This window comes from Nuphar pumila, chromosome 12, assembly GCF_984573655.1.
Source record: "Nuphar pumila chromosome 12, dmNupPumi1.hap1.1, whole genome shotgun sequence".
NCBI classification, from domain to species: domain Eukaryota; kingdom Viridiplantae; phylum Streptophyta; class Magnoliopsida; order Nymphaeales; family Nymphaeaceae; genus Nuphar; species Nuphar pumila.
Genome location: NC_143260.1, coordinates 32856678 through 32870667, shown reverse-complemented (window position 1 = coordinate 32870667; position 13990 = coordinate 32856678).

The following is a 13990-nucleotide window of genomic DNA, read 5'->3' as shown; positions in this document are numbered from 1 at the left end:
AAGACCCCAGATTTTACCCATTTTAGATTGTTTTTATTATTTTTCATACATTTTATTCGTAATTATGCATACATTATTCATGACTGATATTGGAATCAAGGATAGTTAGATAACTTAGTGAATTCATGTTACCAAAGTAACTGGATGCATGTATGTTGTCAATTTTTATTCTATCATACAGTTTTATCCAATATTAATATTGTACTTAAATTCATGAAACGATGAAGCGACCCAAAGGGAGTTTCATCATGTTTAAAATTTAAGTAGAGTAAAATAAAGCAAGTGTCTTGAGATACATTGCACATGTGTATCCAAAGGTACCATGCGTTAATGGTCTAGCTTCACATGAGCTGTAGTTTTACCAGGTATGATAGGTAGGCGTAGTGATTACGCTTGTCAGAACTCTTACCAAAGTAGGACTCCGATGACCCCCTACACTCGTCCAGAAATAAGCATATTAAGAACCTTATATTTATTGTTTTTTCTATCAGGTTTGTCTCGTATATGTTTTTTTTTATACATATCTTTTGCCATGTTGTTTTTTGTTCTGTGATTTTAGATGGCTCGAGTACTATCTCTTTTCTTGATGGATCTAATTTTAGTGATTAGAAAAAAATTGTCATTTTCACATTAAGGTATATGGATTTGGATTTAGCCTTAAGAAAGGATAAGCCTGATGTCCTGATAGATCAAAACACTGTTGAACAAAAAAGTGCTTTTGAGAATTAGGAGCGCTCGAATAGACTTAGTCTGTTGCTTTTGTAATCTAAGGTGACTAAGAATATTCGCAGTGTTATCCCGTAATACAGGACAATGAAAGAATTTTTTAGTGCCATTGAGGCACAATTTGTCAGTTCAAATAAGGCTATGACAATACCCTAATGTCAAAACTCAATTCTATGAAGTATTTTGGAGGGGGTAATATTCACCAGCATATTTTGGAAATGAAGAACATAGTGTCTCAGCTGAATGACATGAAGCTGACCACTTCTGACTCATTCCTAGTGCATTTAATTTTGGCATCCCTACCTATGGAATATGGTTCTTTTAAGATCTCTTACAACACACATAATGATGAATGAACGTTCAATGAATTTATGTCCAAGTGTGTTAAGGAAGAAGAGAGATTGAAAGAAGAGAAGGTGCAAAGTGCACATATGGCTTCTCCTGGGTCCAAGGTAGGACCAAAGAAAAATGCTAGAAAGAAGTCAACAGGCGAAAATCCATCTCAGAGCAAGCAACCCAATTTTGCTCCCCAAGAAGAAGGGACACGGGAAGGTGGATTGCATAAAGTATAATAAATAGTTAGAAAAAAATATAATTTGTCATTTATTTCTTATGAATGTAATTAATTACATATTCTTGAAAATAACTAATGGATTGATTCTGGTGCTACTATTCATATTGCCAGCTATTTGCATCCATTCTTAAACAGAAGAGAACCAACAATGCATGAGAAGAGCATCTATTCGGGGAACAAGATGCTTTCGCATATGAAGGGTGTTAGGACCTGCATGATCACTTTAGATACCGACATAAATTTAGATCTTCATGATATTTTTTATGTTTCATCATATATTAGAAATTTGATTTCAATAAGTTGGATAAATTTGGATATTGTTTTAAATTTGAAAACTCAAAGTTATTCATATACAAAAATTAAATTGAAATTGATTACGCTTTTGTTTATGATGGTTTGTACAAATTAAACTTAAAGATCCAAACTCAAGAGTCTTTGACTTCTGAATACGCGTTGGTTGAGAATAAACGTAGCATGATTAATGATAAGTCCAACATGCTTTGACATCGAATGTTGGGTCATATATCTAAAAAGAGAATAAAGAGACTCGTAGATGAAAGAATTTTGAAATCCCTAGATTTTATAAACAATGACCCATGTATTGATTGCATAAAGGCTAAGCAAACAAACATATATAATGAAGGCACCAAATATAGTAGTGCGATATTAGAGATAGTCTATATGAATGTATTCAGACTTTTTACCTCCTATTACACAAGCAAAAGATATTTTATCACCTTTATTAATGACTATTCTCGGTATATATACCTCTACTTGATTTATGGAAAATATGATAATTTTCAAATGTTTAAAGAATTTAAGAAAGAAGTAGAGAAACAAACCCATAAAGTTATTAAGATAGTCATGTACGATAGAGGTGATGAATATTATGGTAGGTTTACTGAGATGGGGCAAAGAGAAGGACCATTAGCGCGATTTTTCAAAGAGAAAGACATTGTGCCTCATTATACTATGCTTGATAGTGCCTAACAAAATGATATAACTAAGAGGATAAATCATATGCTTAAAGAAATGGTCAAGGCCATGTTGAATTATTCAACACTTCTCATCAAGTTGTGGGGTGAAGCCTTAAGGACTGTTGTGCATATTTTGAATAAGGTTTCTACGAAATATGTGCTTAAAATTCATTATGAGTTATGAACATGTAGAAAACCATCACTGTCATATATGCATATATGGGGATGTCCTGTAGATGCTAAGTTGTATAATCCTCACATCAAAGATTTTGATCCAAGAACAACCAGCAGATATTTCATTGGTTATCCAAAGAGATCAAAATGATACACGTTTTATTGCCCATCTCATTCACCATAAATTGTTGAAACAGATAAGGCAAAATTCCTTGAAGATGGTTTAGTCGGATTAATTGCACTTCAAAATCTTGGTTTTGAGGAAATACAAGATCCAGTTTCATTACCTGTTGAGGAGAACACCGAGAGATACCATATTGTTATTCCTAATAATGATATGGTTGATCACTCGATTGTTGATGCACAAATCCAAAATGAACTCATTGTGGATAATGCAGAAAAGCACAAACCTGATAAACAGATTCAATCTGAACCTATAGAACGACATGTTTGGAGATCCATAAGAGTTAGGAAATCTGCCATACATCCTAATTATGTAGTATACATTTATCTGCCTGATGATTTCATAGATATAGATGATGACCCGTTGACTTTTATAGAAGCTGTTAAAATCAAACAATCTTCTTACTGGATAAAAGTCATGAAAGAAGAGTTGAACTCTATGGCTAAGAATCAAGTATGAGATCTTGTTAAGTTACCTAAATGAATAAAACCCATAGGGTGTAAATTGGTCTTTAAGACAAAAAAGGAGTCCAAAGATGACATAGAGAGACATAAGGCAAGATTGGTTGCTAAAAGATTCACTCAGATGGAGGGCATTGACTATAATGAGACATTCTCTCATGTCTCAACTAAGGAGTCAATGGGGATAATTTTGGCTCTTGTAGCTCATTATGACTTAGAGCTACATCAGATGAATATGAAAACAACATTTCTTAATGGGGATCTAAATGAAGAGGTTTACATGGATCAACCTTTTGATTTCTCTGAAGATGATCATTTGGTTTGTAAGCTTAACAAATCAATATATGAACTTAAATAGGCCTCCTGATAATGGTATATTAAATTTTTCCAAGCCATCTTGACTTTAGGGTTTACAGAAAACATCATTGATTAATGTACATACCTCAAGGAAAGTGAGAGTGAGTTCATCATATTGATGTTGTATGTAAATGATATACTAGTTGCAACCAATGATATAAAATTACTTACATAGACAAAATAGTTTCTTACATCACATTTTGACATGAAAGATATGAGTGAGGCTGCTTATGTACTTGACATGTAAATCCACTGAGAAAGAGCAAAAGGTTTTCTAAGTCTCTCCCAAAGATCCTACATAAATAAGATATTATAGCGATATGAGATGAAAAATTATTCTCCTGGTGCATCACCCATATCAAAAGGTGATAAACTGAGCCTAAAGGATTATCCACATAACGATATTGACAAAACACAAATGAATGCTTATCCATATGCATCAGTTGTTGGTAGATTGCAATACGTGCAGACTTGTTCACGTCTAGATATTTCTTTCACAGTAGAGATGCTTGGTAGATTTCAGTCTAACCCAGACATATCTCTTTGAAAAGTTGTTAAGAAAGTTATGCGGTATTTGTAAGGGACAAAAGATTATATGTTGACGTATCATAAGGTTGATCACCTTGAGGTCATTGACTACTTAGATGTGAACTTAGGAGGGTGCTTTGATAGTAGAAAGTCTACTACTGGGTATGTCTTTCTACTTACTGGGGGCACGATCTCTTGGAGGAGTGGGAAGCAGACGACCACTGTTGCTCACACCATAGCAACAGAGTTTATAGCATTGTACAAGACTATTTTGCAGGTCATATGGTTGAATAACTTCATATCATAGTTAAAAGTGGTTGATTCCATCAAGAAGCCACTGAAGGTCTATTGTGATAATGAAGTTGCAGTGTCCTTTTTTAATAACAATAAAAGTACTACATCATGTAAGCATATGGAATTAAAGTACTTTATTGTTAAAGAAAAGACAAAGAATCATCTAGTGCATATTGTTAATATTGGTACCAAAGAGTTGATTGCTGATCCTCTTACTAAAGGGCTAGCACTGGGGTTGTATTTTGAATATGTATTGATAATAGGCTTATTAAACTCTTTTTGACATATGCATATTAATAAAGTGATTACATACAGTTTTGATTCTCATTATGGTTGTTTTGTTAATCTCATAAGGATTAAAGATTCAACTAAGGATCTGTAGAATAGATTTTAAAAGTCAATCTATTCATCAAGTCATTCCCATAAGATATTCAGTTAAGGATTTATTGCTGGGACAAGTGAGAGAATATTAGAGTCACCCACGTATAAGGACTCTCCTAGAGGTGTCCCTATCGAATAAACCTTACCATTTGGAGGGAACAATTATCTTAAGTGTTTTCTTAATGAAGGTTAAGGCTATAAAAGGGGTATTGATGAGAGACCCTAATAGCAGAAGCTAATCAACACAGTTGATTGTTTTGAGATTCAGATCTTGCTCATCGTCGCTGGAGGGCCTGCGCTTATCAAGGGCTGTGATCGGCTGAGGAGACGAACGTCTCAGAGACGATAGATCAGGTTTACTCATCAACGATTATCAGATGAACATGACCGCTTCAGGTATAATCCATCTCATCTTTTGCGCAGGCACCAACAAAGAGCACCCAACAACTTTTGGGGGACGAGCTTGATGAAGGCATTTGCAGTAATGGCTTCGACAACGTTGGTGCTAAGACAATCTTTGATGACGCGAGCCAAACAAAGGAAAAAGCGTTGATGTTGAATCCTCGTCTCGTACCACAGAAGGGTTCCATGGTTGAATCCAATCAGAGATAGTCTGCAAGGCTTCTTCATTTTTGCTCTGGGTCTTATGCAGATGCAATCCATGGAAAGCTTCCCTTTTCCTACTGCAGACCATGCTACTCCAGCCACCCTGAAATTTTCCATTCATCGCGGTCATTTCGATCTCACGCCATTTCTTGACGAGCTCCATTTCGTTTACTATCACATTTTTAGACTTATCATAAGGAAAAAAAAACTATGACTGGGTCTAATTAAGATTAGATAAACACAATGTGGCTCATAGCCCGTAAAACAATAGCTTTTATGTTTTTTACATTGAAAATTTGTGGATCCTGATCGGAACTTGGGTCAGACCTGGGTCTGGTAAGATATTTCATAAATCATACTTAGAGTTTCTACCCGAATTCTTAATCAGCCCCCCTTTTTCCATACCAAACTTCTATCCTATGGGAATGTGTATGGTCTGAATAGGGTCTTCACCCATTGACACCCTACCTCATTAATTTTTTTAGTTATTAAACAAAGTAATTAACTTTTAAAACAAATATTTTATGCTCATAAGCTTATTAAATACTAGATAATCGGCCTGCCTATATGGCCGGGCCTTACAAAATAACTCAAATGGTAAAAGAAGGTTTACTTCATATACATTTATCATGATTGAAAATAAAAAATAAATCATAAACATTGATAATTTTAAAATATTATAAAATAGTTTTCTTATGGCTATTAAGAAGGGAAAGAAGGGAGTTGAGAGAGAGAGAGAGAGAACATTTATCATTCAACATTACCAAAATACATCCAACCGAATATTGGATGAGAGAGGAACATAAGAGTTAGACAACCACCATCTAGATGGTGACTGTGCATAGTTCAGAGTACAAGTAGATCCAACCCCCCGTCTCTACTATGTAATTTAAGAGCCGGATACACATTCAAACATAACCCGCTGACGTAGCCTTCCAAAATTGAATTTGATGCCCCTGACAAAGATATCGTTTCTTTCAGTCCATATCACCCACCATGCTGAAAACAACTATACCCGCCACAATAATCTCCTTTTTTTTGTTTCGTAAACTCATGGGACCAAACAAGAGGTCCTGAATAATAGAACTCAAATGAGTTTGAACAGGCGGTGCACCCCAAGTTTGAAAGAATAGGTCTAGAACTACCGGGAAAAACCAAAATAGGTGAGTTGTGTCCTCTACTGCCTTCTCGCAAAGAACACACATGCTGGGAAATTGAAGCCCCTATTTCCTGACATTAATATGGGTTTGAACACGATTCAGAACCACTAGCCATGCCAACGCTTTTGCCCTTGGAGCGGGCCCCTTACCCCATATACAATCAACGGAAAACCAGTCCATCCCGGCTGGCAACAAGGAATAGTAAACTTGCTTGATGGAGAACCTATCTCCGCTTGCCATGGCCCAGTGAAGCCACGGGCGGCCATGGTCAGACCTAAGATCCCTGTCACTGAAGGAGCGAAGTGTTTTCCGCCACTCCAACCAGAGGGACGAATGGCACACTGAACTGGGCGTCGAAAGAAGGGAGTCAAATAAACTACCATATTTTTCCCTAACAAATGTAGCCCAAGAAGATGGAGATGTGGAAGCGACCCATGCCCACTTCAAGACTAAAACAATGCTCCTCTTTCTCAGAGCTGGAATCTCTAAGCCGCCTCGCTGCCTCGGGAGAACGATCTGCTGCCAAGAAACAAGCATGTACTTTTTGTGAGACGCATTCCCAGACCATAGAAAGTGTGAAAGCAAATGGTTAATCGTTCGTTCTACTGTCGTCGGTATAATGAACATGCTTATACGAAAATCGTGTAATCTGGCCAAAACATGGCGAATGAGCATCAATCATCCCGCAAAAGATAAATATCGGGCCTTTCAAGACTGCAATCTCCTTTGCACCCACTCTATAGTAGATGTCTAAAATGAAGTTCTCGACGGTTGCAGTGAGTGCAATGATAGACCCAAGAAATTAACATGAAGGTTGGATATCGGGCAGTTGAAGATCCTTTCAGCAACCGATTGGAGGAGAGAGTCAGCATTGAGTAAGACCAGAGCGCACTTACTCTCGTTCAGGCGAAGGCCGAAAATTATAGCGAATATTTTAATAATGAAGTACAACCTAGACATTTGATTAACATTCGCATGACCAAATATTATAGTATCATCTGCATATTGAATTGTGTAACCAACAAAACCAGGAATGCCCAACGAATTCAAGAAGCCTGTTTGTTCTGCCCTTTTCATGAGAATAGGTAAACCCTCTGCCGCGATATTAAAAAGGATGGGGGCTAGGGGACAACCCTATCGCACACCTCTAGCCAACTTGAATTTTTTCCCTCTTAGTCCGTTGATGCACACCGACGACACTGATTTTGTGACCAGCTCCTTAACCCATGCTAGAAACTGGTTGCCGAACCCCATATTTGTTAGAGATTCAAACCGAAAATCCCATGCTAGACTATCATAAGCCTTGTGAAAATCCAATTTTAACAAGAAGTACGGTGCTCCAGTCTACTGTAAAGAGTGAAGAAGCTCAGTTGCACAAATAAATGACCCTTGCACACTTCGACCTGGAATAAAAGCTCCCTGATTCGGAGAGACAAGTTGATCAATGACAGCGCACAACCGGTTATCCAACACCTTAGATATAATGTGATATAGAGCGCCCATCACCGAAATTAGCCTGAAGTTGGATATGTCTGACACCCCTTGCCTTTTAGGAATCAAAGAAATGACTGCCACATGGTATGGTTTAGGTAGCTTGGCATTACGATAGAATTCATCGAACAACTCGAGCATGTCAGCTTTAACAATTGGCCAAAAAGCTTTGAAGAAGTCTACGTGGAAACCATCAAGGCCTGAGGCCTTCCATCCTGAGAGGCTGCTAATAGCATTAGAAATCTCAGCTTTGGTGAATCGAGCCTGTAGAGGAACAAATTGGTTTGCCGCCAACCGCTTATAACCCATATCGCTGATGACCCCCCCCCCCTCCCCCAACGCTTACGTCAGTCGAATACAACCTAGAGAAATAAGAAGTAATAGCTGACAGTCAATTATGCTGACCAAACTGGCATTCATCGATCTCAATCGAGAGAAACCAATTCTTTCTATACTTATTTGATGTGTTCATATGAAAAAATCGTGTATTATCATCGCCATTTGCCAACCATGCAACTCTGGCCCTCAATTTCTATCTAAGCTCATCTTGCGGTCTCCATTCTGCAATGAGGGTAGAGAGGACAACGATACACTCCTGCAATTGAAGCACTTGATCCTCCGGCATACCAACAAGATCGACTTGACGTTGGGCCAAAGAGGAGAGCTCAACTTCCCACTGACCGATGAACCTAAACTTGTTTAGGTTGTTAAAGCTGAGCCATTCCTTAATACGATGCCGAAGATGAAGAAGCTTTGCATGGATGCGGATGGCCACCGAAGATCCTGAAACCGGTTGAGCCCACGATTGACCAACCAGCTGCTGAAAGTCTGGCACACGAACACACCATTCCTCAAAGGAGAACCTGCGACACACTTTAAAGCCTGTGCCCCAAGAGACAGTTAGTTGTCCATGATCGGACATGGTTCGCGACATCAAGCATGCAGTGACATCCGGGACTGCGTGAAATAGATCTGGCAAGAGAAATACACGATCAAGTATCTGCAATCAAGGGCGAGACCTCATATTTGACCATGAGAATTGCTCCCCCACATGAGGTACCGAGCACAGCTGGTTTCGCTAAACAAACTCCTAAAACCTCCTAATAGAGGAGTTGAGAAGAACCGGTAGACTAGAATCCTGCGTAGACAATAGGCAATTGAAATTTCCTCTTAAGCACTGAAGAGCTCCAAAGGTAACCAAAACTTGATCCAAGTTAGCCCAGAAAGTTGATCGTGAGGACGACACGATAGGACCATACATAAAGGTGAAGACGACATCTTGTAGTGATGGCAACAAGTTTGCACAAAGAGAGATGGAATAAAGACCCATATCCACTATTGTCGCCTTAAGAGAAGCTTTCCAAAGAACCAGGATGTCTCTAGTAAACCCAACGGCCGATTTAAAAGCATATGTTGCACCTCTCCATAAGTAAGACGCCAATGATAATGAAATATCTTCCATTTTGGTTTCACAAATTGCAACGATGTCCGAACTTTCATATCTAATCCAAGTAGCTAAAAACAAGCGCTTACGAGAGCAATTCATGGAGAGAGAGAGAGAGAGATATTCTACAATTTATGCCTATTAAGTAGGGGGGAGAAAAGTTTTTAAGAGAGAGAAGTTATAAATAGTAACTCATTAATTTTTGAGAATTTGCAATGTGCCATGTAACACTTTCATTTTTTTATAAAAACTCCATGCAAATGCCTTTACAAATTTCTAATTACATTCTCAACTTAAATAACAAGGATGTCAATTAAGAAAAAAGTTATAAAATATAAAACTTTTTGCACTTGATAACTGTTACTTCTGCGTTTATAATATTTAGGATATAACTAAGCAAAATAATTAGTCTTCTAACAGAAAATATGGTGGGCAATACTGTATTTCCATGGGGGTGCTAGTTAATATTTGAAGACAACATTTGTGTACTCACTATTATAGAGATGTAATCAGAAGATATTAATTAGTTCTCTTCAAGATCCAATTGGTTGGTCTAGATTCTCACTGTGCAACAAAATGGAAAGAGGTGCTACTTAAAATAGACAATAAGAATTGATGAACTAACTTTGAACATATATTATACTTACGATGGTTTATTTCTGAAATATTTTGTAAATGAGATGTGGATCCTGCAGTTTGATGGGCAAGAACTTCCCTCTAATGTTCTCAGTGCCCAACTGACGCATGACAGAGCTGTAATGAATTCCGAGTCTAGGATCTGTATTTTTTTATTTATTTTTAAATATTTGGATAGAGCTGTAATGAACTCCGCCTGTGTATGACTGTTTAGTTATGCACTGCCGGTCCCAAGCCCGGATAAAGGAGGAGGGTTGCGGTAGGCCTGTGACAGCCAACATAAAAACTTAGTCATACCCTATGAATATGAACCAATATGAGAATTTCGTTGGAGCGTTCCCTACTGAGCGACGCACTGTACTCTATAGGCTCGGAGGCAGTGATAAATGGGCAAGGGTTGCTAGGTCGTCGCCCGGAAGCAACGCGTCACACCGGCGCCCGGGTGTGGTGTCAAATAGGAAAGGGTTCCCTCACTTTGTTGGACGGGTGGGGGTAAAGAAGTTAGTCCAAGACCATAAAATTAGGTTAGCCACTTTGAACATAGGGTCTTTAACTGGTAAGTTGGTAGAGTTAGTAGATGTTATGTGTAGGAGAAAGATTGATATTTTATGTCTACAAGAGACCAAATGGGTAGGTGAGAAAACAAAAGTGATAGAACCTTGGGGATATAAGATTTGATATACAAGAATAAATTGGAATAGGAATGGAGTAGGGATTGTTATGAGTCGTGAGTTTATAGATAATGTAGTTGAGGTTCGTAGGAAGGGTGATAGGATTTTACTTATTAAATTAGTATTAGGTACAAATATTATTAATATTATTAGTGTTTATTCACCTCAAGTAGGTTTAGATGATTCCATTAAACGTCAATTTCGGAAAGATTTAGATGAAGCAGTACAAGAGATATCTTATGGAGAAAGGCTTTTCATCAGCGGTGACCTTAATGGGCATGTAGGCATTAGTAGAGATGGATTTGAGAGTATTCATGAAGGCTATAGTATAGGAGAAAAAAACAAAAGTGGAGAAAGAATTTTAGATTTTGGTTTGTCCTATGATATGATCTTAGCAAACACTTGGTTTAGGAAGAGGGAGTCTCACCTAGTAACATTTAAAAGTGGGGTTAATACGAGTCAGATAGATTTTTTCCTACTTAGAAAGAAAGATAGGGGTTGTTGCATCAATTGTAAAGTAATACCGGGAGAAAGTGTAGCTACACAACATAGAGCCTTAATTTTAGATCTTAGAATTGGACAATGCCGTAAAAGGGATAGACATAGGATAGATCCTAAAATTAAGTGGTGGGCACTCAAAGGAGCTAAACAAGGAATGTTTGTAGAGCGGGTAGTTAAGGAAGTTGATTGATATCTCGAGGAGGATTCAAAATCAATGTGGAATAAGATAGCGGGTGGCATGAGAAAGGTGGCTAAGGAGGTATTGGGTGAGTGTAAAGGCGATGCATCGCTAGGTAAGGATACATCGTGGTGGAACGAGGATGTCAAATTAGCTATCAATGTTAAAAGAGAGTGTTATAGAAATCTAAGTAAGAGTCGTGATAATGAGAATTTCGAGAAGTATATGATAGCAAAGAAGGAAGCTAAAAAAGTAGTTTGGAACGCGAGAGATAAGGTATATAAGGAGGTTTATGACAAGTTGGATACCAAAGAGGGCGAGAAGAATATTTATAGGCTTGCAAAGATGAGAGATAGAAAATCGAGGGATCTGGGTATGGTTAGATGTATCAAAGATGAAACGTAAAGGGTTTTAGTCAAAGATGAGGAGATTAAGGAGAGATGGAAAGATTATTTTGATAAGCTATTTAATGAAAGTCATGCAGACTTCTCCATTCCTTTTCATGAGATGAATCGTGACTTCATGCGCAAGATTCAAAAGAAAGAAATTGCAGAGGCTTTGAAAAAAATGAAATCAAGAAGGGCAGTTAGCCCAGATGGTATTCCTATCGAGGCTTGGAAATGTTTGGGAGAGAAAAGTTTAGAATGGTTGACAAATCTTTTTAACAAGATTTGACGGACAAATAAGATGCCTAATGAGTGGAGGAAGAGTAATTTGGTGCATCTATATAAGAATAAGGGTGATATACAAGATTGTACAAACTATCGTGGTATAAAACTCATGAGTCATACTATGAAACTTTGGGAGAGGGTGATTGAGTCTAGGTTGAGGAAGGTTGTCATGATATCGGAGAATCAATTTGGTTTTATGCCTGGAAGATCGACTATGGAAGCTATACATCTTCTTAGACAACTTATTCAGAGAAATAGAGAGAAGAACAAAGATTTGCATATGGTTTTTATTGATTTAGAGAAGGCATACGATAGAGTACCTAGGGACGTTCTCTGGTGAACAATGATGAAGAAATGTGTTTCTCTTAAGTACATTAGTATAATTAAAGATATGTATGAAGGAGTAGTAACCAATGTCCACACTTGTGGAGGGGTGACAACCAATTTTCCTATAACAGTTGGGTTACATCAAGGATCTGCTTTAAGCCCTTTCTTATTTGCTATAGTGATGAATGAGCTTACGAGACCAATTCAAGAAAATGTGCCGTGGTGTATGTTGTTTGCTGATGATATTGTTTTGATTGATGAGTCTAGAGTTGAGGTTAATGCTAATTTAGAATTATGGAGACAGACATTGGAAGCCAGAGGTTTTAAGTTGAGTAAGAGTAAGACAGAATACATGGAATGTCGATTTAGTAAGCAACGAAGTAGTGATGAGAGTGTAGTGAAGCTTGGTGAGCAAGAAATATCGGTGGATGATTGTTTCAAATATTTGGGATCTATCATTCAAAAGTAAGGAGAAATTGATGGAGATGTAAATCATAGGATAAAGGTTGGGTGGATGAAATGGAAGAGTTCAATTGGAGTGTTGTGCGATCGTAGAATGCCATTGCGGTTGAAGGGAAAGTTTTATAGGACGACTATTAGGCCCGCTTTACAATATTGTACAGAATGTTGGGCTGCCAAGAGACATCATATTCAAAAAATGAGTGTAGCTGAGATGCGTATGCTGAGATGGATGTGTGAAAATACAATAAAAGATAAGATTTGAAACGAGGAGATACGTAAGAAGGTAGGCGTTGCACCCATTGAAAATAAGATGAGAGAGAATCGTTTACGGTGGTTTGGACATATTCGGCGAAGGCCTGATGATGCTCCAGTTAGAAGGATGGAGAAATGGGAAAATATATTAGTTAAAAGAGATCGGGGTAGGCCTAGAAAGACATGGATAGAGGTGATAGGAAAGGATATGAATGCTTTGAACCTCACCGAGGACATAGCATTGGATAGAAATGAATGGAGGAGAAGGGTTCATGTAGAAGACCCATAATGATTTTCTTTTTTGGTTCATATCGCCGACTCCAATTGTTTTGGGATGAAGGCGTAGTTGTTGTTGTAGTTAGGTCTTGAATCCATTGTAGAACTATATTTCATTTTTCTTATAAATATTTATTGTAGAGTTATTTTTGGAATATGAAAAGAATTATGAGTAATTTTCTTTGAATTTTGCTTATTTTTTATAAATTCATAGTTAGCATAAATTAAGGTAGAATAGATCATATCTAGGTTGATTGTACTATAGCTTTATACGAATTTGCATCACCAACTGTGTATTTGTGCAAGGTAATGTATGTGCATGCTTGTAGAAGGTTTATATATATATATGTGTGTGTGTGTGAGAGAGAGAGAGAGAGAGTTCTTTGTTACATATTTATCTAAAAATGCTTGGATAACGCATATTGGTGGTTGCAAAAATCCTCTGGAATCTATGCATGGTGCGACCGTGCATTAGGCCATGTTTGGAAACTAGTAGCTGGGATGGGAAGTGGTAGCTGTGAATTCCATGATTTAGTGTAAATACAATGCCACTTCCCATACCAAAAGCATTACCTCCTACCCTAGCAACCAGCTGGTAGTTTGACCAACTTTTTGCCAAATGCACCAACTCCTATCCCAGTTTCTAGATTCCAAACAGG